General features: G+C 43.7%; 1 protein-coding gene across 2 annotated transcripts in view; it reads right to left on the reverse strand.

The window, feature by feature from the left end:
• The window catches only part of drp2 (dystrophin related protein 2), a 202,217-nt gene that overhangs the window by 129,556 nt on the left and 47,153 nt on the right, over positions 1–25,508 (reverse strand). The gene's annotated exons all lie outside the window — the stretch shown is intronic.

Genomic DNA, 25,508 nt, shown 5'->3' on the forward strand with positions numbered 1-25,508 from the left:
TGGACAATAACCCACAGCACACATCAAAATCCACAAAGAAATGGTGAATTGGGGGCCTCCCGAGTGTCGCAGCGGTCTAAGGCACTGCATTGCAGTACTAGAGGTATCACTACAGATCCGGGTTTGAGACCGTGCTGTGTCGCAGCCGGCCGCGACCGGGAGGCTCATGAGGCGACGCACAATTAGCCTAGTGTCGTCCGGGTTAGGGGAGGGTTTGGCCGGCCGGGATGTCATTGTCCCATCGTGCTATAGCGACTCCTTTTGGCGGGCCGGACGCATGCACGCTGACTACAGCCACCAGCTGTACGGTGTTTCCTCTGACAAATTGTTGCAACTGGCTTCAAGGCACACTTTACCAGCATGGCTACCACAGCATTCTGTTGCGCTTAGTGGGACTATCATTTGTTTTTCAACAGGATAATGACCCAACACACACACACCTCCAGGCTGTGTAAGGGCTATTTGACCAAGAAGGAGAGTGATGGAGTGCTGCATCAGATGAGCTGGCATCCACAATCACCCAACCTCAAACCAATCGGGATGTTTTGGGATGAGTTTGACCGCAGAGTGAAAGAAAAGAAGCCAACAAGTGCTCAGCCTATGTGGGAACTTCTTCAAGACTGTTGGAAAAGCATTCCTCATGAAGCTGGTTGAGAGAATGCCAAGAGTGTGCAAAGCTGTCATCAAGGCAAAGGGTGGCTACTTTGAAGAATCTCAAATATAAAATATATTTTGATTTGTTTAACACTTTTTTGGTTACTACATGATTCCATATGTGTTATTTCATAGTTTGATGTCTTCACTATTATTCCACAATGTAGAAAATAGTAAAAAAAAAGAAAAACCCTGGAATGAGTAGGTGTGTCCAAACTTTTGACTGGTACTGTAAATATACACAAAAAAATACATAAATAAAACATATAACCATGGTTAATTAACCACAAAATCAACATTTTGCAATGGCCAACTCAGTCTCCGGACGTAAACCCGCTTGAAAACCTGTGGTTTAAAGAGGGCAGTCCATAAGCACAGACGAAGGGTATCAAGGATCTGGAAAGATTCAATGTGTGTTCTACAATCTCATAAAACATTTTAGAAAAAGATGCCTTTATCCTCGCAAGGTCAAGTATTGAAAGGTACTGAAAACACGGGTGCCAATAATTGTTATACCTATCCTTTTGAGAAAAAGTATTATTATTTCTCTGGGCAATTGTATTGGTATAACAATATAGCTCAGCATTTGTATTGTGTATAGTCTTTTTTGCACATCTTTATCAAGGTTTACAATAATTTTGGACCTGATCAATAAGCCTACATAGGCTACAGAGTAGAAACTGAACCTTATAACACTATGCGCAAGCACAGCTCAAAACGTTTGTGCAAATCTTCCATTGACATCCATGGCATCCTTGCGTGATTTAAGCCAAACCCTGGGTTCCGTTGTGTGTTTCTAGGCCTAAGAGCCATGAGCATTGGGAGAAAAAGTCTTTAATCATGTCTCTAAGCAGACTCATAAAGCATGGAGCAGACCTCCCCAAGGAGCCGCACTGGGTAAACAATACCCTCGCTCTGTCATCCTGTTGAATTAGGGGATTGCTACACGCATGTAATTAACATTTGTATTTGAGAGAGGACAATAATTAATCTTGATTAAATGGAAATTGAGCAATCTGCTGTGAAATTGAGAAATGGAGATAAACGCGGAGTCATTTCACTCAATATGGAGTTAGTACAAAAATAATATCACTCAGCAAAACGAGAGACACAGCTAGTGTTCCACATTCGGTACTAGTGTTTCTTTAGGAGCAGGCTGGCACTGGCAGTGTCCCTGAGAAAAGGCAGGAGGAGAGATATCTACTGTCGGAGAGAGAGCTGGCTGGTTGGGATCAGTCCTTCCTTCTCTTTCCAGGGAAAATGCTGCAGAAGACGAGGGTGTGCTGGTGTAAAAGTGACAGAGTGATGTATTGTGACTGCAGTGGTGGAAATTGTAATTATCTGTCCTAACCTTTTGGGGAGGTGTCAGCGTCATGCATCCATCCATTCCACCCTTGAACAAAGCAATGTACGTCAGAATGTTTCCTGGCTAAACTAAATACAAGAGACAAAGTCATTTAAATACAGGGGAAGGAGGTAGGGAGTGGGAGAGGGGAAGACAGAGACAGATTTGATTTATTGATGAGGTTTATTTGACAGGGACTGTACACAAGAAAACACAAGTCTCAGATCACTGAGAAAATATGTCGCACCAGATTTAGCTAATTGCTCATTTCTATCTGAGGTTCCTAAAACATACAGTGAGGTTCAAAATGATTGACAATAAGCAATAATGACTGTATACAATAAATAATTCAAATACTGAGCTATATTGTATGCTCCAAAAAATTGGGAAATTATATTCTTTTATATTAATACAATTGCTCAGAGAAAGAGATTTTGTTTAACAAGTAATACTTTTTTTCTCAAAAAGGTAGGGGTCAAAAGAATCCCTAAAGTTTCTTAGAAATAAAGTAGTCAAAAGTTTAGTATTTGGTCCCATATTCCTTGAGTGCAAAGATGACATCAAGCTTGTGACTCTACAAAGTTGTTGCATGCATTTTCAGTTCGTTTCAGGTTGTGTTTCAGATTTTTGTGGCCAAAAGAAATGAATGCTAAATAATGTGTTGTATCATTTTGGAGTCACTTTTACTATAAATAACAATAGAATATGTTTCTAAATACGTATACATTAATGTGGACGCTACCATCATTACAGATAATCCTGAATAATACTGAATAATGATGACTTTTTCAAAATGTTGTTATGTTACAGCCTTATTCTAAAATGTATTAAATCGTTTTTTCCCCTCATCATTCTATACTCAATACCCCATAATGACAAAGCGAAAACAGGTTTTTAGAAATGTTTGCAAATGTACAAAACACAAATACATTATTTACATAAGTACTCAGACCCTTTGCTATGAGACTCGAAATTGAGCTCAGGTGCATCCTGTTTCCATTGATCACCCTTGAGATGTTTCTACAACTTGATTGGAGTCCACCTGTGGTAAATTCAATTTATTGGACATGATTTGGAATGGCACACACCTGTCTATATAAAGTCCCACAGTTGACAGTGCATGTCAGAGCAAAAACCAAGCCATGAGGTCGAAGGAATTGTCCGTAGTGCTCCGAGACAGGATTGTGTCAAGGCACAGATCTAGGGAAGGGTACCAAAAAAATTCCTGCAACATTGAAGGTCCCCAGAACACAGTGGCCTCCATCATTCTTAAATGGAAGAAGGTTGGAACCACCAAGACTCTTCTTCGAGCTGGCCGCCTGGCCAAACTGAGCAATTGGTGGAGAAGGGCCTTGGTCAGGGAGGTGACCAAGAACCCGATGGTCACTCTGACAGGGCTCCAGAGTTCCTCTGTGGAGATGGGAGAACCTTTCAGAAGGACAACCATCTCTGCAGCACTTCACCAATCAGGCATTTATGGTAGAGTGGCCCGATGAAAGCCACCCCTCAGTAAAAGGCACATGACAGCCCGTTTGGAGTTTATCAAAAGGCACCTAAAGGACTCTCAGACCATGAGAAACTAGATTCTCTGGTCTGATGAAACCAAGATTGAACTTTTTGGCTTGAATGCCAAGTGTTATGTCTGGAGGAAACCTGGCACCATCCCTAAAGCATAGTGGTGGCAGCATCATGCTGAGGAGATGTTTCAGCAGCATGGACTGGGAGACTAGTCAGGATCGAGGTAAAGTGGAATGGAGCAAAGTACAGAGAGATCGTTGATGAAAACCTGCTCCAGAGTGCTCAGGACCTCAGTCTGGGGTGAAGGTTCACATTCCAACAGGACAACGACCCTAAGCACACAGCCAAGACAACGCAGGAGTGGCTTTGGGACAAGTCACTGAATGTCCTTGACATTATAGGGTATTGTGTGTAGATTGATGAGACCAAAAAGTATTTAATCAATTTTAGAATAAGGCTGTAATGTAACAAAATGTGGAAAAAGTGAAGGGGTTTGAATACTTTCCGAATGCACTGTATATATACTGAACAAAAATATAAACACAACATGTAAAGTGTGGGTCCCATGTTCCATGAGCTGAAATAAAACATTCCAGAAGTGTTCCATGTACACAAAAAGATTATTTCTCTCAAATGTTGCATACAAATTGGTTTACATCCCTGTTAGTGAGCATTTCTCCTTTGCTAAGATAATCCATCCACCTGACAGGAGTGGCATATTAAGAAGCTGATTAAACAGCATGATCATTACACAGGTGCACCTGGTGCTGGGGACAATAAAAGGCCACCCTAAAATGTGCAGTTTTGTCACACAACACAATTCCACAGATGTCTCAAGTTTTGAGGGAGTGTACAATTGTCATGCAGACTACACGAATGTCCACCAGAGCTGTTGCCAGATAATTTCATGTTAATTTCTCTACCATAAGCCGCCTCCAATGTCTTTTTAGAGAATTTGGCAGTACGTCCATCTGGCCTCACAACCGCAAATCAAGTTTAATTACATCAGGCCAGGACCTCCACATCCGGCTTCTTCACCTGCGTGATCGTCTGAGACAAGCCACCCAGATAGCTGATGAAACTGAGGGGCATTTCTGTCTGTAATACATCCCCTTTGTAGGGAAAAACTCATTCTGATTGGCTGGGTGTGGCTCCCCAGTGACTGCGCCCCTGCCCAGTCATGTGAAATCCATAGATTAGGGCCTAATTCATTTATTTCAATTGTCTGATTTCCTTACATGAACTGTAACTTAGTAAAATTGTTGAAATTATTGCATGTTACGTTTATATTTTTGTTCATTGTATATATATAAAATAGAATATATAGATAGGGAGCGAGTGAGCGTGAGAAAGCGAGAGGAGGGGGCTAAAAACTTTGAAGCAGCAATGTCTTCCTGCCTGAAGGTAGCCAGTGCGCTCTCCCATTCTCCATCTCTCCTGAGCGAGGGGCTGAGTTTGAAAGGCTTTGAAGATCACAGTGATGCCAAGGCAGTCTGCTTTCACCACCCTACCAGTGGCCCAGAACAAGACACAATCTCTCTCTCTATCTTTCTCTCAGTGGCACTTTCTTTCTCCTCCCTCATATCTTCATGCTCTCTTTATCCCTCCCTCCCCATCTCTTTATAGCCCTCAACGCTGGGGAAGGAAGAGAGGTGGGAGTTTGGTTCATCTCCCTCATATAATCTTTCTATATCCCTGAGACTATGGTGTCCGCCAGCAACATACCACCCTGCATCCCACTTCTGGTTTGCCCCTGAAGCTAAGCAGGGTTGGTCCTGGATGGGAGACCAGATGCTGCTGGAAGTGGTGTTGGAGGGCCAGTAGGAAGTACTCTTTCCTCTAGTCCCCCAAAAAATCCCCCAATCCCCCAGGGAAGTGAAAGGGACATTGCCCTGTGGAGGGTGCTGTCTTTCAGATGGGATGTTAAACTGGTGTCCTGACTCTCTGTGGTCACTAAAGATCCCATGGCACTTATTGTAAGAGTAGGGATGTTAACCCGGATATCTGCTTCACTGATTTCTGCTCTTGTAAAAGCCTGGGTTTTCTGCAGGTTAACACAAAGAGCTTATTACCTAAAATGGATCAATTGAAAGTGTTGGTTCACAGCTCCAATCCAGATGTATTGGTCAATACTGAGACGTGGTTAAGGAAGAGTGTTTTGAATACTAATGCTAACCTTTCTGTTTATAACCTTTTTCGGCAAGACAGATCTTCCAAAGGTGGGGGAGTGGCAATCTTTACCAAGGATCACCTTCAGTGCTCGTTTGTCTCCACCAAGTCTGTCCCCAAACAATTAGATTTGTTGGTTTTAAGTATTAAACTTTAAAATAGCTCTTCATTGACTGTTGCTGGGTGCTGTCATCCTCCATCAGCACGGACCTGTACCCTACCTGCCCTAAGCTCTCTCCTGGCCACTTACACTAAGTCTGAATTTGTCCTGCTAGGTGACCTAAACTGGGACATGCTTAAACCACCTGACCAAGTCCTAAAGACTCCCTAAATTGTTCTCAGATTATTACCAATTCCACAAGGTATGACACCAAACATCCAGAAAAGGCTACTCTTCTTGATGTTATCCTCACAAATAATCCTGAGGTATCAGTCTGGTGTTTTCTGTAATGACCTTAGTGATCACTGTTTTACAGCCTGTGTTCGTAATGGCTGCTCAGTGAAATGACCTGTCCGGATTTGTCATAGACACTTGCTAAAAAACTTTAATGAGCAAGCCCTCCTTCATGAACTGGTTTCTGTAAAATGGTATAGAATCAGCTTGATCCCCTTTGTCGAAGACTCTTGGGCCTTCTTTTTTTATATTTTCAGTGGTATTGTTAACAAAAACACCCTCATAAAGAAAATGAGAATTAAAAACAGGTTTGACCGTGATCTTGCAGAGTTACTCCACCTCAAGAATTGCATTTGGCGAAAGGCTTGGCACACGCATACTCAGGCTGACTGGCTCTCGTTCAGGCAAATGAGAAATAAGTGCACTCAGGCTATCCGGAAGGCCAAAGTTAGTTACTTTAAGGAGCAGTTCTCTCTCTGTGGGTCTAACCCCAAGAAGTTCTAGAGAATAAATCCTCCTCCTCATAGCTGGCCATGTCCCTTAAAGTTGATGATGTGGTTGACTCAGCCATGCCTCCTTGCCTGTCCAACATTTCCTCATCTCCCACCCCTTCTAATGCAACTATCCCCGATGCTTCTCCTGCTTTTTCCCCTGCCCCGCTACAAAGTTTCTCCCTGCAGGTGGTCACTGAGTCCGAGGTGCTAAAGGAGCTCCTGAAACTTGACCCCCAAAACACATCTGGGTCAGATGGTTTTGACCCTTTCTTCTTTAAGGTTGCTGACCCTATCACCGCCAAGCCTATTTCCAACCTTTTAAATCTGTCTCTCCTTTTTGGGGAGGTTCCCATTGCTTGGAAGGCAGCCATGGTTCATCCTTTATTTAAAGGGGGAGATCAAGCTGATCCTAACTGTTATAGGCTTATTTCTATTTTGCCCTGTTAAAGTGTTGGAAAAACTTGTCAATAATCAACTGACTTTCTTGATGTCTATAGTATACTCTCTGGTATGCAATCTGGTTTCCGCTCAGGTTATGGATGTGTCACTGCAACCTTAAAGGTCCTCAATGATGTCACCATTGGCCTTGATTCTAAGCAATGTTGTGCTGCTGTTTGATACGTTAGACCATTCCATTCTTGTGGGCCGGCTAAGAAGTATTGGCGTCTCTGAGGGGTCTTTGGCCTGGTTTGCTAACTACCTCTCTCAAAGAGTGCAGTGTATAAAGTGAGAAAATCTGCTCTCTCAGCCACTGTCTGTCACCAAGGGAGTACCCCAAGGCTTAATCCTAGGCCCCACGCTCTTCTCAATTTACATCAACAACATAGCTCAGGCAGTAGGAAGCTCTCTCATCCATTTATATGCAGATGATACAGTCTTATACTCAGCTGGGCCCTCCCCGGATTTTGTGCTAAATGCTCTACAACAAAGCTTTCTTAGTGTCCAACAAGCTTTCTCTACCCTTTACCTTGTTCTGAACACCTCCAAAACAAAGATCATGTGGTTTGGTAAAAAGAATGCCCCTCTTCCCACAGGTGTGATTACTACCTCTGAGGGTTTAGAGCTTGAGGTAGTCACCTCATACAAGTACTTGGGAGTATGGCTAGACGGTACACTGTCCTTCTCTCAGAACATATCAAAGCTGCAGGCTAAAGTTAAATCTAGACTTGATTTCCTCTATCGTAATCGATCCTCTTTCACCCCAGCTGCCAAACTATCCCTGATTCAGATGACCATCCTACCCATACTAGATTACGGAGACATACTTTATAGATCGGCAGGTAAGGGTGCTCTCAAGTGGCTAGATGTTTTTTACCATTCGGCCATCAGATTTGTCAACAATGCTCCTTATAGGACACATTACTCCTCTGTAAACTGGTCATCTCTGTATACCTGTTGCAAGACCCACTGGTTGTTGCTTATTTATTAAACCCTCTTAGGCCTCACTCCCCCTTATCTGGGATATCTACTGCAGCCCTCATCCTCCCCATACAACACCCGTTCTGCCAGTCACATTCTGTTAAAGGTCCCCAAAGCACACACAGCTAGCGACTGGAAAGAGCTGCAACAAACACTCAAACTGGACAGTTTTATCTCAATCTCTTCATTCAAAGACTCAATCATGGACACTCTTACTGACAGTTGTGGCTGCTTTGCGTGATGTATTGTTGTCTCTACCTTCTTGCCCTTTGTGCTGTTGTCTGTGCCCAATAATGTATGTACCATGTTTTGTGCTGCTACCATGTTGTGTTGTTACCCTGTTGTTGTCATGTTGTGTTGCTACCATGCTGTGTTATCATGTGTTGCTGCCTTGCTATGTTGATGTCTTAGGTCTCTCTTTATGTAGTGTTGTGTTGTCTCTCTTGTCGTGATGTGTTTTTAATCCTATATTTTTATATATTTTTTTTTAATCCCAGCCCCCGTCCCCCAGGAGGCCTTTTGCCTTTTGGTAGGTCGTCATTGTAAATAAGACTTTGTTCTTAATTGACTTGCCTAATTAAATAAAGGTTAAATAAAAAGAAATAAAAATATCCTGACTAAATTCACAATCTGGCCCTCATACCATCATGATCACCTAATCATCCCCAACTTCCAATTGGCTCATTCATCACCCCTCCTCTCCCCTGTAACTATTGGTAAAATAAGGGTAAAAAAAAGAACGCCCATCATTACGATGCACTCAAAGACAAGGGAGAGAGGCAGAGCAGATAGTGCATTGCCCTAATCAGGCAGGCCAAACCCCACAGGAGGGTGCACAAAAAGGGTACCCTGGATAAAGCAATCATTAGTTCCTGGAAACATCATGCTCTAAGTGAGAGAGAGAGAGCGAGGATGAGGGCGAGAGAGACGCCCACACTCTGAAGGCTAGGCATGAGAGCCTGAGTGATGATCATGACCTCTGTGCTTACAGAGAGAGAGGCGAGAGCTATTTCTGAATGCACCATGAATCTTTCACAATTAGACAGCCTGATTGACAGCCCTCTGGTGCTACATGATGACAACTTGCAATACCTTCACAACACAGACATTTATCTGTTTCTCAACAGCTCTTTAACAAAGCACACCGAAACTTAAGACCTCATTTTTGCCACTGATTTTGTCTAAAGTGAAGAAACCAAATAAACATTTATGAGTTTAACAGATAATTGACAATTTGGTGCTTAAATTACTTTAATTGCCTGTTTCGTGCTACGGAGGAGATTTCATTTATCTAAACTGCGAGCTCTACCTCTATGTGACTTTACTGACAAACCAGCCATGTCTGAAAACCCCAGCTTTGAGACCACTCTGTAATGAAGAGTGCACTACAAATGAAATGTATTATTTGTATTATGATTACTGTACACAGCTGTACACATTACTGTACCATGACGCCTACAGTTCTTTCCCTAACTCAAACTGAACTCAGCGCTTCACTCTTGCAGGCAGTGGTGTGACCACTGGAGCAGGCTGTTACATCTCCACCCTCCGGTATGCGCATGGTTGAGACTCCCGTCCGTCCGTCTGTCAGTCCGGGGCACTGGTCACGCCATGCTGCCTGGCACCATTACAACAGCCATCACTCAGGCAGAGAGCGAGCATTATTCATGGTCCTGGAGGAGTTTGTCAGGAGCCGTGCCCGCAGGTGCTGTGACAGCGCTCTCGATCACCCACTCTCCAGCAGCTCCCACTAACCCCACCAAGATGGCAGCCCACGTCCCAGCCGTCCTCCCTGCCTCCCAGCCCCAGCTGAATGGGAATCGACATCCTTCCATGAGCTACATCCATACATAAATACGGCAGGGAATACCTTCATTTGGAATCTATGTGTTTCTGATGAAAGCCCACGGGGCGCCTGGCGTCTGTCCGCATCACAAATAACGGCCAGTGACACACATTTCAGCACCTAGCCTGTCAACGTCGACACGCTACCGGATAAAAGATTGCCAGAGGACTGTATTAACTTGTTTGTTCAATTTCACAGAGCCACATAACTCCTAGCACCATCAGGAGCTCTCCCCCCCAAACACATCGCCACTGGCGTGCGAGCCATTACTTTCTCCCGGTGCTCCCTAGCTAGCGTACGATACACTACACCAGGTGGGCCCGGGAACATAATTTATACACAACCATTCAGGTGTGTCATCCTTCACGGCAGACAGGAAATATCCCTCCTCCTGTCACCTTCTTCTTTCTGCTGACAAAGTGAGGAGGGATACGTGGGGCATATTTACCTAATAATACTGCACTTGATGCATTTACATGGAATCTATCACCACTGTCCTCGCGCCCGGCATCTCAGCTCAATCACAGACATTAGAGAGACTGAAGGTGAGTTGTCGGCTCGGGTGTTATTTACGACTCCCTCCCTCCGACAACGTGCATAAGTTCAGTCGCATTACGGGAGCTATATTCCAACGCTCGACTTCCGCTCAAATCCATGATTAACTCTCCCTAAGGAGTGTGGATTTATATTTATTACTCTGCAGTCCTGTATTTATGTTTTACCATGGCGCCGAGCATCCCAAGTTCTTTGAAGGATGAATAAGACTTGGTTCCGTGGCTTTAGCGAGATAACAGAACGCTATATGTAGCCTTTCCAAACAGAGAGGATGGGGAGGGAGGGTGGATAGAACAGTTAAGCACTTCTTCAAGCTCATTTCTAATTTATCATTTATCCAGGCAATATAGAATAACATTGAGTTGTATCTGTGTTCTGAGACCCTCGCTAAACACTAAGTAAACACACTACATGTCCAAAAGTATGTGGACACCCGCTCGTCAAACATCTAATTCCAAAATCATGGGCATTAAATGGAGTTGGTCCCCCTTTTGCTGCTATAACATCCTCCACTCTTCTGGGAAGGCTTTCCACTAGATGTTGGAACATTGCTGCGGGGACTTGCTTCCATTCAGCCACAAGAGCATTAGTGAGGTTAGGCACTGATGTTGGGTGATTAGACCTGGCTCGGAGTCAGCGTTCCTATTCATGCCAAAGGAGTGCGATGGGGTTGAGATCAGAGCTCTGTGCAGGCCGGTTAAGTTCTTTCACACCGATAATGACAAACAATTTCTGTATGGACCTCGCTCTGTGCATGGGGGCATTGTCATAAAGATACAGGAAAGGGACTTCCCCAAAACTGTTGCCACAAAGTTGGAAGCACAGAATCGTCTAGAATGTCATTGCATGCTGTAGCGTTAAGATTTCACTTCACTGGAACTAAAGGGCCTAGTCCGAACCATGAAAAACAACCCCAGACCATTATTCCTCCTCCACCAAACTTTACAGTTGGCACTATGCATTCGGGCAGGTAGCGTTCTCCTGGCATCCGTCAAACCCAGATTCACCTGTCGGATTGTCAGATGGTGAAGTGTGATTCATCACTCCAGAGAACGCGTTTCCACTGCTCCAGAGTCCAATGGTGGCAAGCTTTACACCACTCCGGACGACGCTTGGCATTGCGCATGGTGATCTTAGGCTTGTTTGCGGCTGCTCAGGGCCAAGGAAACCCATTTCATGAAGCACCCGACGAACAGTTATTGTGCTGACGTTGCTTCCAGAGGCAGTTTGGAACTCGGCAGTGGGTGTTGCAACCGAGGAAAGATGATTTTTACGCACTACCCACTTCAGGACTCAGCGGTCCCGTTCTGTGAGCTTGTGTGGCCTACCACTTTATGGCTGAGCCATTGTTGCTCCTAGACGTTTCCACTTCAGAATAACAGCACTTACATTTGACCAGGGCATCTCTAGCAGGGCCGAAATTTGATGAACTGACTTGTTGGGAAGGTGGCATCCTATGACAGTGCTGATTTGAAAGTGACTGAGCTCTTCAGTAAGGCCATTCTACTGCCAGTGTTTGTCTATGAAGATTGGATGGCTGTGTGCATGATTTTATACACCTGTCAGCAACGGGTGTGGCTGAAAATAGCCGAATCCACTAATTTGAAGGGGTATCCACATACTTTTGTATATATAATGCACTTAGCATTACTAAAAACAGTGTGGCTAATCGTCAAGTACCTTCACTAATCAAGTGTGGAGCAGATGATGTGTGTCAAAACAGTAGCAGGTTCAATCCAGCGGATAATTGCATTAATTGATTAGTTCAACCCCGGAGGATCGAGACACGTCTGGCAGCAACCGCCTCACAAATCACATCCTAAAATACTGATGAGGAGCTTCATAAAAATAACAAGCTGTAGAATACACACACACACGATGTAGGATCTTAATTTGTGTCAGTTTGCTTCAGGAGGAAAATAGTCCTGCAGTAACAGGAAATGTTAATTATTATGTGGATTATAGTTCATGGACATTTTTTAGGGGTTGATACATTTTTCAAAGTGAACATAATAAACTTCAGAAGCCTTTATAAACATCAAACACAATACGAGTTATCCTGCAACAGGATGATCAAATTAAGATCCTACATCTGTAGCCAATCACACTCACACACACACACAAACACACACACACAAACCTCAGTCTCTCATATTGAGAAACACATGCAATGATCCTCATCGACAGCTAGCAACGCCCTTTACCGCAAAGACCCCCTCCGGCAATGAAGTCTTCTTCCGAGCAATATCTGCCACCATAAATAGGGATTAGCTCCTTGCTAATGAAGGGCAATTTGGTGGTGGTCTTAGAGAGCGCCAAAAGGAAGGACCCTGTTTCCCATCCCTCCCTAACAATTACTCAACGCTGCCTGCGATTAGGACTGCTGGGAAACGCCTGGAGAATGCTGAAAGGTGCGTCCGTTTCTATCTCAGGCTGATACAGCAACTTTTTATTACAACCAGGCTTGACTACTGTAATGCTTTCCTGTCTGGTCTACCCAAGAAAGCCATTGGTCAACTGCAAAACATACAGAATGCTGCAGCATGGGTACTGGCCAAGACCAGACGGAGAGCACACATTACACCAGTTTTAAAGTCAATCAATCAATCACATTTATTTATAAAGCTCTTTTTACATCAGCCGAAGTCACAAAGTGCTATACAGAAACCCAGCCTAAAACCGCAAACAGCAAGCAATGCAGATATAGAAGCATGGTGGCTACGAAAAACTCCCTAGAAAGACAGGAATCTAGGAAGAAACCTAGAGAGGAACCAGGCTCTGAGGGGTGGCCAGTCCTCTTCCGGATGTGCCGGGTCGAGATTATAACAGTACATGGCCAAGATGTTCAAACGTTCATAGATGACCAGCAGGGTCAAATAATAATACTAATGGCTGCCTGTGAGTTTCAGAATAGATTTGAAGATTCTTCTATTGGTTTTAAATCAATCCATGATTGTGCATCAAATCAAATTGTATATGTCACAGGCGCTGAATACAACAGGCAGTGGCGGTTCTAGCTTGTATGGCTCCCTGGGCGAACCCCACCTTCAGCCCCTACACTATTGCACTTCAAACAAGAAACACACAAACTAAATTGAACAATTGCCATCCAAAGTCTCTCAAATGAGGAGCTGGCAGAACAATGCGAGTCCCTTAATATGACACTGCACTGTAAAGAACACCAAGATTTGGATGGCAGAAAGCTTGCACAGGAACGGAAGAACTTGCCTGACTTTCCATCAAATACCATGACCCTGCTTGAGCTGCTGATATTTATACACGAAAGGGAGCTCTCAGAAATGTATCCAAATTTGTGGACTGCTCTCAGAATTTGTTTTACTCTTCCAGTGACCGTAGCTGAAGCAGAGAGGAGCTTTCCAAAGCTGAAGCTCATCAAATCCTACCTGAGGTCCACCATGTAACAGGAACGCCTTAGTGGCCTTGCTGTCATCAGTATTAACCATACAATTGGTGGGCAGATTTCTTATGATGATGTAATTGATGACTTTGCATCAAGGAATGCAAGAAAGGTCAGGGTTTAGATGGCATGACAAACTTCTCTCCTACATTTTCCAATGTGGAAAATCTTTCCTGAAGGGCTGAGGTTGCAGCATCAACAACGACATAAAAAAATGTCGCCTCCAGCTTCTTCAGGGCATCACTCAAAGGGTCATCAAATGATCCGTATGAAAAGTGCTGCTTTGTGGACCTCAGCCTTTTTTGTTGTAGAACGGACTCTACATTCATTCCCTCGCAAATATCCTTGCCTGACGTTTGTGCACTCGTAAAGTCTGTTGCGCTGTAGTTGCTGAGACCTCTCTATAGAGGTGTGGACTCGAGTCACATGACTTGGACTCGAGTCAGACTCGAGTCACAAATATGATGACTTGCAACTCGACTTTACATTTACATTTACGTCATTTAGCAGACGCTCTTATCCAGAGCGACTTACAAATTGGTGCATTCACCTTATGATATCCAGTGGAACAACCACTTTACAATAGTACATCTATATCTTTTTTTTGGGGGGGGGGGGTAGAAGGATTACTATATCCTATCCCAGGTATTCCTTAAAGAGGTGGGGTTTCAGGTGTCTCCGGATGACTCGTGACTTAACTTGGACTTGAGCCTTTTGACTCGAACTGACTTGATACCCTCCCCAAGCCCAAATATGAAAAATACTGTTATTGCAAAAACTGTGCAGCGGATCAACTCTTCATTTAACAGATTACAGTTTGAATCAGACAGCAGCCAATCAAATTGTACCAGCGGAGAAAAAGTTGCCTGTGGCAGTGCAGAGGAACGTCGGTGGGTGAATTCAGATGGAGCCCTTGGAAAGATGATACCCCAAATTATTATTTTCGGATATAAAGACTACGCTGTAGTCAACAAAAAACGGATTGCAACTTGCAAAACATGCGGGAAGAAAATAACAGACGGAGGAGCAACTTCCAACTTTGTTCGACATTCGAAGCTGAACAAAGAACGGTAAGTCATGGCTAATATAGGCAACAGCTATATATAACTTTGCTAGTGTAGCATGTAGGCTAACATAACGTTAAATCAATGAGCCTCCACACAGTCAGCCAGTACGGGAATGGGATCATTGCACCCAAGATTGAGCTACAACTGTCTAGGCAGTTGTTAGCCTAAATCACCTTTATTTAACCAGGTAAGCTAGTTGAGAACAAGTTCTCATTTACAACTGCGACCTGGCCAAGATAAAGCAAAGTAGTGCAACACAAACAACAACACAGAGTTACACATGGGATAAACAAACATACAGTCAATAACACAATAGAAAAAAATAAAGTCTATATACAGTGTGTGCAAATTTATTTATTTATTTATTTATTTCACCTTTATTTAACCAGGTAGGCAAGTTGAGAACAAGTTCTCATTTACAATTGCGACCTGGCCAAGATAAAGCAAAGCAGTTCGACAACATACAAAAACACAGAGTTACACATGGAGTAAAACAACATACAATCAATGATACAGTAGACAAAAATAAGACTATATACAATGTGAGCAAATGTTGTGAGATAAGGGAGGTAAAGGCAAAAAAGGCCATGGTGGCAAAGTAAATAAAGTATAGCAAGTAAAACACAAATGGCGTGAGGTAGGCAATAAATAGGCCATAGTAGCGAAATAATTACAATTTAGCAGATTAACACTGGAGTGATAAATGAGCAGATGATGATGTGCAAGTAGAGATACTGGTGTGCAAAAGAGCTGAAAAGTAAATAAAAACAATATGGGGATGAGGTAGGTAGATTGGGTGGGCTATTTACAGATGGACTATGTACAGCTGCAGCGATCAGTTAGCTGCTCAGATAGCTGATGTTAAAAGTTAGTGAGGGAAATATAAGTCTCCAGCATCAACGATTTTTGCAATTCGTTCCAGTCACTGGCAGCAGAGAACTGGACGGAAAGGCGGCCAAAGGAGGTGTTGGCTTTGGGGATGACCAGTGAGATATACCTGCTGGAGCGCATGCTACGGGTGGGTGTTGTTATCGTGATCAGTGAGCTGAGAAAAGGCGGAGCTTTACCTAGCATAGACTTATAGATGACCTGGAGCCAGTGGGTCTGGCGACGAATATGTAGCGAGGGCCAGCCGACTAGAGCATACAGGTCGCAGTGGTGGGTGGTATAAGGGGCTTTGGTAACAAAACGGATGGCACTGTGATAGACTGCATCCAGTTTGCTGAGTAGAGAATTGGAAGCTATTTTGTAGATGACATTGCCGAAGTCGAGGATCGGTAGGATAGTCAATTTTACTAGGGTAAGTTTGGCGGCGTGAGTGAAGGAGGCTTTGTTGCGAAATAGAAAGCCGATTCTAGATTTGATTTTGGATTGGAGATGTTTAATATGAGTCTGGAAGGAGAGTTTACAGTCTAGCCAGACACCTAGGTATTTGTAGTTGTCCACATATTCTAGGTCAGAACCGTCCAGGGTAGTGATGCTAGTCGGGTGGGCGGGTGCTGGCAGCGAACGGTTGAAAAGCATGCATTTGGTTTTACTAGCGTTTAAGGAGTGTTGTATGGCATTGAAGCTCGTTTGGAGGTTAGTTTGCACAGTGTCCAAAGAAGGGCCAGATGTATACAGAATGGTGTCGTCTGCGTAGAGGTGGATCAGGGAATAACTCGCAGCAAGAGCGACATCATTGATATATACAGAGAAAAGAGTCGGCTCGAGAATTGAACCCTGTGGCACCCCCATAGAGACTGCCAGAGGTCCAGACAACAGGCCCTCCAATTTGACACACTGAACTCTGTCTGCGAAGTAGTTGGTGAACCAGGCGAGGCAGTCATTTGAGAAACCAAGGCTATCGAGTCTGCCGATAAGAATGCGGTGATTGACAGAGTCGAAAGCCTTAGCCAGTTCGATGAAGACGGCTGCACAGTACTGTCTTTTATCAATGGCAGTTATGATATTGTTTAGTACCTTGAGCGTGGCTGAGGTGCACCCGTGACCAGCTCTGAAACCGGATTGCACAGTGGAGAAGGTACGGTGGGATTCGAAATGGTCAGTGATCTGTTTATTAACTTGGCTTTCGAAGACTTTAGAAAGGCAGGGCAGGATGGATATAGGTCTATAACAATCCTGCCTGATGTTACTGCTGTTCCTAAAACCATTGACATATGTTAGCCTACTGTAACCTACTGTGTGTGTGTGTGTGTGTGTGTGTGTGTGTGTGTGTGTGTGTGTGTGTGTGTGTGTGTGTGTGTTTCTCGATAGTCGATCACTATGGGGGGGGGGGGGGGGTGCGGTGCTACTGTCGCCGCTCAATCATTTTTTTCTATGCTTACCTCTTACAGATTTGAACAATACCAGATGAACAAAAGTGCCACAAGTGAACCACAACAGTCTCCAATCTCACTGTTCATGGAGACCCATGTAGAGCAGTACAGCATGAATCATCCGCAGCAGAAAGCTATCAACAATGCAATACTGTCCGACCTAGTTATCGATTGCAACTTGCCTCTGTCTATTGTGGAAAACAAGAGTTTGTTGTGCTTCCCCATTGAACAAGAAGAGGAAGTACATGACGTACAGTAGATCACCTTGATGACCCAGAGCTCTGGAATGACCTAACACTGGAAGACCAGCAACCAGTGGAGGCTGCTATTGCAAAAAAAACTGCGTTTGCAGTGTTTTGCCCACACTCTCCAGCTGGTGGTGGGAGATGGCTTGAAAGAAACAAAAGTGATCACTCCTTCTCTTTCAAAGTTATCAAAAATCAGCTCACTGCTACATACAAGCACAACATTCAAAGAGGTGTTTGAGGCTGAGTTTGGTGAAAGAGGCATCTCTGCTGCTGTCAACACAAGATGGAACTCAACACTGAGACAAGTGAAGGCAGTTATCCAATGTGACCATCGAAAGCTCAGTCATGTTCTAGAAAAGGCTGGGCACAAGGAGTTGTTCACAGTACGGGAGTGGAATAAGTTGAAGGAGTTGGTAGGCATCCTGAAGCCATTTGGAGAAGCAACAGATTTGACACAGGGGGAGAAGATAGTCACAATCAGTTCTGTTGTTCCCTCGGTCCTGTCCCTGAATCACCACCTGGAGCAGCGGAAGCCTCAAATCCATTTCCTGAGCGGCCTGGTCAGAAGTCTCCAGGCATCCCCGAACAAAAGATTTATTGGAATCTTCATCAATGTGAAAATGGCCAAGACACAGATGGAATCACTGCCCCCTTTTCAGATCCAGTCTACCTCAAAGCAGCTGCCTTGGTTCCAGCTTTTTCTCTGATGTGGGTGGAGCACCATGTGCTGGTCAAGGAGGAGGTCAAGGAGGAGTTGGCACAAAGAGTGAAAGGTAAATATTATTCAGTTTAACCTGTTTGTGGAAAGTGGAATGACGTCGCACCAGGCGCGTCACCCTTCGGATAGTGTCTTGAACGCACAACAAAACGCCGCTATTTGGATATAACTATGGATTATTTGGAACCAAACCAACATTTGTTATTGAAGTAGAAGTCCTGGGAGTGCATTCTGACGAAGAACAGCAAAGGTAATCCAATTTTTCTTATAGTAAATCTGAGTTTGGTGAGTACCAAACTTTGTGGGTGTCAAAATAGCTAGCCCGTGATGGCGAGCTATCTACTCAGAATATTGCAAAATGTGCTTTCACCAAAAAGCTATTTTAAAATCGGACATAGCGATTGCATAAAGGAGTTCTGTATCTATAATTCTTAAAATAATTGTTATGTTTTTTGTGAACGTTTATCGTGAGTAATTTAGTAAATTCACCGGAAGTTTGCGGTGGGTATGCTAGTTCTGAACATCACATGCTAGTGTAAAAAGCTATTTTTTGATATAAATATGAACTTGATTGAACAAAACATGCATGTATTGTATAACATAATGTCCTAGGAGTGTCATCTGATGAAGATCATCAAAGGTTAGTGCTGCATTTAGCTGTGGTTTTGTTTTTTGTGACATTATATGCTAGCTTGAAAAATGGGTGTCTGATTATTTCTGCCTGGGTACTCTGCTGACATAATCTAATGTTTTGCTTTCGCTGTAAAGCCTTTTAGAAATCGGACAGTGTGGTTAGATAAAGGAGAGTCTTGTCTTTAAAATGGTGTAAAATAGTCATATGTTTGAGAAATTGAAGTTATAGCATTTTTAAGGTATTTGTATTTCGCGCACGCTCTACCATTGGATATTGGTGAGGCGTTCCGCTGGCCCTAATTTAATGTAACTTTTTCTCATAACTTAATCCAATTGACTGCAACAATAATACTTTTTCAGTTTAACCCACTGCATCACCAATACACTAATACCAGCCTTTTTGTTTCTGCTATGCTTTTACATGTTTAGCCAGAACTGATTCTGCAAGATGCTACAGGGACTGAACAAGCTGTGCCTCTTGTTGATGAGGAAGAGCGAGAGGACCATAGTCTTGGACAAGAAGAAGGGCTGTTTGCAGCATACTTTAAGAGGTAGAAGAAAGCTGTTGGGACCACTCCAGCACTACAGCGAAGTCACTATCTTGACATATGAAGGACAGAATGCCCTCTTGTTCTGGGCAATGAACATGAAGGCTCTTCCTTCACTGTCCCGAGCGGCCATCAGGGTCTTGGCAGTGCCTGCCTCCAGTGCTCCGGTGGAGATTGCCTTCAGCCAGGGTGGCATCATACTGCGGCCTCATCGTGCACAAATGACTGACAGACTTTTTTATCGAATTTGGTCTTTTTCAAATGCAATGCATCATAGGGCCCTGAGAAAAGATGAAAAAATGAAAGTGTTTATGCATTACACACACACACACACACACACACACACACACGCACAAAGTCTCCATGTTCAGGTTTTACCTCCCATCTTTGGGATCTGTATTTCTTTCTCATACATTCAGGCTTAGTGTTCAAATTGTAGGCCTACTTGATGTTCAGTAGCAGTTGTTTTGATGTAACTTTTAATACATGATTGGAACTGTATGGCAGGATTGATTTAGGTGTCTAGAGTATATCTGGAGAGAGAGAGAGAGAGAGCACTAGAATATTTTGGTTTTGTTGTCATATTGATGTGTCTTTCTCATGGCTACCCATGTATTTCCATGGAAATATAAAGTTGATTTGGAAAGTAATAAAAATATATATTTTTAAAAGCATTCATGATTTGCGTAAATATAATATACTAACACTTACTCTTGTTAAAAATATGAAATGGGATTACATTTGGTGAAGAGCACATTAGGACTTGTTTAGGACTCGAAATTAAAAGTTTAGGACTTGAGACTTGACTTGGGACTTGAGTGCTAATACTTGAGACTTACTTGTGACTTGTAAAACAATGACTTGTTCCCACCTCTGCCTCTCTCTGTCTTTCTGAAAAGACTGACTGCAACATCAACATGCATACTGGGAGACTGTATCAGCTTGATCACATGTTGGATCTGGCTCCAGATGTCATACCACACCACTGTACAGATGCTGAAGCGGTATGGTCCCACCTCCTCTGACAAGGACTGGACCTCAATCTTTATCACAGGGTCTTTGGTTTGATCCCTCACCTCAATCAGTGCCTCTCGCACCGCTGCTGCCTGATACCTCAGTGGTTTCAAGGTGGACTCCCACCTTGTCTCAGTCCACATCTTCAAAGTGATGTCCACGTGTTTCTTCAGGATGGCCCATCGCTGTGTGGAGGCTGAGAACAAGGTGTACAGTTTGTGTAAGATGCCAAAGTAACCTGTGGGATCGACAGAAATTTTAGCAGCATCAGCCACAACCAGGTTTAATGTGTGAGCCCCACATGGCACAAATAGAGCTCTTGGATACATTTCCAGGAGTCTGGCTTGGACACCTTTGTTTTTGCCTCTCATGTTGGCCCCGTTATCATAAGACTGTCCTCTGCAGTCCTCAAAAGGAATTTTTAGCTCCTCTAATCTTTTGAGAATCAGGGATGCCAAATGTTGGCCCTTGACTCCTCTGCCTCCAAAAACCCCATAAAATGTTCCTTATGTGGGGCTCCTCCTTCGGTGACACAATTCTAATCACAACTGACAACTGTTCAATGTGGCTGACATCTGAGGTGCAATCTAGAATGATAGAGAATAATTTTGCCAGCTTGATGTCACTCGCCATTATTGAAATGACCTTGCTGCTCCACAAATCAATGAGTTCATTCTGTATTTGATGGCCAAGGTAGCTGGTGGTGTGACTCAAGTTCCCTTTTTGGACACGGTTAAGGTGCTCTTTCATGACTGGATCAAATTGTGCCATCATTTCAACCTCTTTGAGGAAATGTCCATTTGATGGAGAGTACAGGGTTTCTGAGTGTCCCCTTAGTGCCAGATTTCTAACTGCCAGAGACTGCACAATAGCTGTCAGACGTATCAACATCTCTCTCCATCTTATCCTCTCAGCCTCCATAAGTGCCATCTCATGCTTATCAATTGTTTCCCCTTTTTTTATCCTCACTGCCAGTTCTTTCCATATTTTCATGCAGTTTTGGTGTTCTGGACTGCTGTCTTGTGAAGTCAGCAAAGAACTTGCATGTTTCCAGTCTGTCAGTCCGGAGTTTGCTAAAATTCATTTTCTTCTTAGAAAAGCGTTTGCAGCAGAAGCAGAAGAGGGTGTTGTTTCTTTCAGAATACACCAACTAACTTCTAGGGATTGTTTCACCACTCACCAAGGTCTTCCTGAAATACTGGTGGTGGCAACTTCTTCCGTCACTCTCATTCCTTGGTCCTCCGCAAACTAGTTGTGTCCAAATTCTGTCAGTCAGAACTGAAGACCAGTCAGTAGGGTCTGTAGACAGTGGTTCATCCTCAGCAGCAGGATTTGGTAGGGATGCTGCTACAGGCATTTTTAACGGATAGCACATGGGCATTAGTTTACACATGTTATTGACAGCATTTATAGTGGTGGAACATCCCACATACATACCCAGTAATAATACAATCATCATTGTTACCTACAATATGGAAACTTAAAACATTGCAAAAGGGAAATGATTTATTTTGTTTGTGTTATGCAGGGATGCACACATAAACTGGGAGACTGCACATGCGTGTGCGCACAAACACACCTGAAGAATCCTGCTGGGGAAAAGTGGAAGCAAATGGGTCTTCATCCTCATCCTCATCCTCAGGCTCAGACAACATTTGTGAAGACACCTGTGTGGCTGAGGAGGTGGATGGCTCCTCATCCTGAGGCTCCGAGATCATTTGTGAAGAGGCCCCTGTGGCTGAGGAGGTAATGGCTCCTCATCCTGGCCAGTGCCGGATGGTGCTCCAAAATATTTCAGAAGTGCCCCTGAATTTGCATTGAAAAACAGTATATGAGTCTGACACCCTAAATACATTTGTTGCACAATTAAATATACATGTCATTATGTGTAATTTATACAATTTTCAGAAAAGGAACCAAATGAACCATACAACCTCCTTGGCTAATTCTAGGCATAAGACACCCCAAAAGACTCAATATATCTCAAAAGATACAAAATATCAGCATAATATAGGCGTCTTTTAAGTTAGCCTACAGCATTGAAAATTCCCCTTACTGAGCTCAGGACCTAGTCAATACAATCACAGAAAAACTTTATGATGTCACCTCAATGAAAGTTAAGCAAATCAATGATGTGCTAGTTAGGTTGTAATCGTTTTGCTGCAGGCTACACACATTATCATGACGAAACTGTGTGAAATTATATCTAAGTTGGACAGAAAACGGAATATAGTCGCCCTATGTATAATAGCATAGCAAGCAACATAGGCTAACAAACATAAGTGTTATACTAGCCTATTTCATTAGATGCATAATATTATACTCATAAAGAGATGATGTAGCTGCATACCTTTATCTTTTGCGTGTTTCTCCTCTTCTTCTTTTCCTCTTTTTCCTAAACTGGGCACCTGATGGCTTAGACCTTTTCTTATCCATTTGTGTTGATTTGGCACTCGAGCATCATTACATTACCCATCCCCCAACACTGTCAACCAAGAATCAAGACTAAACCAATTCACCTTGGTGGTGTGCAGACTGGTTTTATATTATTTTTAACGATTTCGCACAAAGCAGAAAAAAATTCAACAATATGTCTGTGAAACTATATATTCACAGTATTATGAATGAATTGTAGTTTATTTCATAGCATTTCGTAGTGTGACTGATATCTCCTACTTTTGAGTGGGAGACCTTCCCAGGCAGTAGCCTGCCTAGCTCACAAATTAGAATCAGGGCGCCCACTCCGACAAGGTTAATTGACCCACAATCCCACACGGTGACATGATATCATTGACGTGACGTGCAAATGAGCGATAGAAAACCGATGGCGCAAATGTCACCATTCCAATTTTTTGGTGCCGGGAGCCCCGTGCAGTCCCCGGCAAGATGTTGCCCATACCTAAATCCACTACTGACAACAGGTGTAGTAGACCTTACAGTGAAATGCTTACTTACAAGCCCTTAACCAACAATGCAGTTTTAAGAAAATACCGCTCCAAAAAAGTAAGAGATAAGAATAACAAATAATTAAGAGCAGCAGTAAACAACAATAGCGGGGCTTTATACAGGGGGTACCGGTACAGAGTCAATGTGCTGGGGCACTCTATCTATATGTATATGTAGGTAGAGTTATTAAAGTGACTATGCATAGATAATAACAGAGAATAGCAGCAGCGTAGAAGAGGGGGTAGAAGCTGTTTAGAAGCCTCTTGGACCTAGACTTGGCGCTCCGGTACCGTTGCCGTGCGGTAGCAGAGAGAACAGTCTATGACCAGGGTGGCTGGAGTCTTTGACAATTTTTAGGGCCTTCCTCTGACACCGCCTGGTATAGAGGACCTGGATGGCAGGAAGCTTTCCCCCGGTGATGTACTGGGCTGTATGCACTACCCTCTGTAGTGCCTTGCGGCTGGAGGCCGAGCAGTTGCCATACCAGGCAGTGATGCAACCCTTCAGGATGCTCTCGATGATGAAGCTGTAAAACCTTTTGAGGATCTGAGGACCCATGCCAAATCTTTTCAGCCTTCTGAGGGGGAATAGGTTTTGTCGTGCCCTCTTCATGACTGTCTTGGTGTGCTTGGACCATGTTAGTTTGTTGGTGATGTGGACGCCAAGGAACTTGAAGCTCTCAACCTGCTCCACTACAGCCCCGTCGATGAGAATGGGGGCGTGCTCGGTCCTCCTTTTCCTGATCATCGTTGTCGGTGATCAGGCCTACCACTGTTGTGTCATCAGCAAACTTAATGATGGTGTTGGAGTCGTGCCTGGCCATGCAGTTATCAGTGAACAGGGAGTACAGAAGGGGACTGAGCACGCACCCCTGAGGGGCCCCCGTGTTAAGGATCAGCGCTGCGGATGTGTTGTTAGCTACCCTTACCACCTGGGGGCGGCCCGTCAGGAAGTCCAGGATCCAGTTGCAGAGGGAGGTGTTTAGTCCCAGGGTCCTTAGCTTAGTGGTGAGCTTTGAGGGTACTATGGTGTTGAACGCTGAGCTGTAGTCAATGAATAGCATTCTCACATAGGTCTTCCTTTTGTCCAGGTGTGAAAGGGCAGTGTGGAGTGCAATAGAGATTCGATCATTTGTGGATCTGTTGGTGCGATATGCAAATTGGAGTGGGTCTAGGGTTTCTGGGATAATGGTGTTGATGTGAGCCATGACCAGCCTTTCAAAGCAATTCATGGCTACTGACGTGAGTGCTACGGGTCGGTAGTCATTTAGGCAGGTTACCTTAGTGTTCTTGGGCACAGGGACTATGGTGGCCTCCCAATACATATCAGACATGTCCTCTGACACTGGCCTTATGACTATCCCAAAGCCTAGGACCAAGAGGCATGGAGAAGCAGCCTTTAGTTATTATGCCCCCAGCCTCTGGAATAGCCTGCCAGAGAACCTGAGGGGGGACAAAACTGTGGACATATTTAATAGATATCTTAAATCACATCTTTCTAGCTTTGCTTTTCCTTAGGATGCTTTTTATTCTTTCAGTTTTTATTGTTATTCTTTTGTTTTTATCCTCTTTTACATTTTTTGTGAAGTAAATATTTCTGTTTTTATTTTCATTGTTTTTATAAATTTTTCCCTGCAAAGAGCTTTGCATTGCATTCTTGTCTGAAATGTGCTATATCAATAAAGTGTGATTTGAATAAACTCCCTTCCTTCGGCTGTGACATACAGCAACACTCTGAACAAACACACACACATGCATGCATACACACGCAATATGGATCACAAACATAAAGACATACACACACATACACACACACTCTCACAATACGCACACCACTGATCAATGGGTTCACCCTTCCCCTAATCTCCATCACACACACACTCCACAGCAACCCTATGATGTGTCAGTGTGGCACCAAAGTCAGGCACCATATACTGAACAACACAGAACAATTGTACACCTCCCCTACTGCCCCACCCCACCCAACACACTCTCTCCTTCACACAACACACACAACGGTTCGCCCGCCACAATGCCGCCAGTATTGCACATGAAAGCTCCTCTCACATCACACAAAGCTGCTGAGAAAGCATCATTCATCATGGCTAGTCGAGCTCTAATGATGATGGGCCTCCCAATTTGGTTCAGCAACATCAACTTAGATTAACCAACGCCACCTCACACACGTTTGAAGGTTGCCCGCGC

This window comes from Salmo trutta, chromosome 3 (assembly GCF_901001165.1).
Source record: "Salmo trutta chromosome 3, fSalTru1.1, whole genome shotgun sequence".
Lineage (NCBI taxonomy): Eukaryota > Metazoa > Chordata > Actinopteri > Salmoniformes > Salmonidae > Salmo > Salmo trutta.